General features: G+C 39.9%; 1 non-coding gene across 1 annotated transcript; it reads right to left on the bottom strand.

Moving 5' to 3' along the window:
- Positions 1 to 534: 534 nt before the first annotated feature.
- Positions 535 to 641, bottom strand: LOC128039512 (small nucleolar RNA R71). Its single transcript, XR_008194013.1, has one exon. It is a non-coding gene; the product is annotated as a small nucleolar RNA R71 (small nucleolar RNA).
- Positions 642 to 1,071: the final 430 nt, after the last annotated feature.

Here is a 1,071-nt window from a genome sequence, read left to right as displayed (position 1 = left end):
ATCGATTTACTCCCTGTAGACCCTAAAATTGAGTGAACTTTCAAACAAAGAAGACGTGAACAAACAGTTCAAAGACAAGTCGAGATGGACCTTGGAAATCAGAATCAAGACCAAGGTAATGAAGCCAATTATGTACGAAATCCCATCCTCATTGCCAATGATAGGGATCGATGCATCAGACAATATGCTGTGCCATTTTTTAAGGAGTTAAACCTAGGAATTAGAAGACCAGATATTGAGGCAACCCAGTTTGAATTGAAACCAGTTATGTTTCAAATGCTACAAATGGTGGGCCAATTTAGTGGCATGCCCACGAAAGATCCACATCTCCACCTTTGATTATTTATGGAGGTGAGTGATTCATTAAAGATAGCCGATGTGACTGAAGACGCACTGAGGTTGAAGTTGTTTCCATACTCGTTGCGAGATTGAGCACGAGCATGGCTCAATTCATTGCCACCAAGTTCCATATCTACATGACAAGAATTAGCAGAGAGATTTTTGGTTAACTATTTCCCACCTAGCAAAAATACTAAGTTGAGGAACGAGATCACAACTTTCCAACAACTAGATAATGAGCCTTTGTATGAGGCTTGGGAGCGATTCAAGGAGTTACTTCGTAAGTGTCCTCATCATGGGATTCTTCATTGTATCGAGTTGGAGACATTCTATAACGGTCTCAATGCACATACAAGATTGATGGTAGATGCTTCCACGAATGGTGCAATTTTGTCTAAGTCTTAAAATGAGGCTTATAAGATCATCGAGAGGATCGCGAGTAATAACTATCAATGGCCAACAAATCAAACAACTTCAAGAAGACGAGTAGCCAGAGTTCATGAAGTTGACTCTCTCACTTCATTATCGGCTCAGGTATTGTCTATTTTCTCTATGTTAAAAAAGTTAACCGCTAATAGTACTAATAATTTTGCAGCTCAGCCTCCAAGTCCGTTTCAAGTAGTTTCCTGTGTGTACTGTAGGGAAGGTCATTCTTTTGAGAATTGTCCATCAAATCCCGAGTTAGTGTACTTTGTGGGGAACCAATACCAAAATAAGAGTGGACAAGAACTC

This window comes from Gossypium raimondii, chromosome 2 (genome assembly GCF_025698545.1).
Source record: "Gossypium raimondii isolate GPD5lz chromosome 2, ASM2569854v1, whole genome shotgun sequence".
NCBI lineage: Eukaryota > Viridiplantae > Streptophyta > Magnoliopsida > Malvales > Malvaceae > Gossypium > Gossypium raimondii.
Note: the sequence above shows the minus strand (reverse complement) of the source record. Positions and strands in the feature narration are given on the sequence as shown.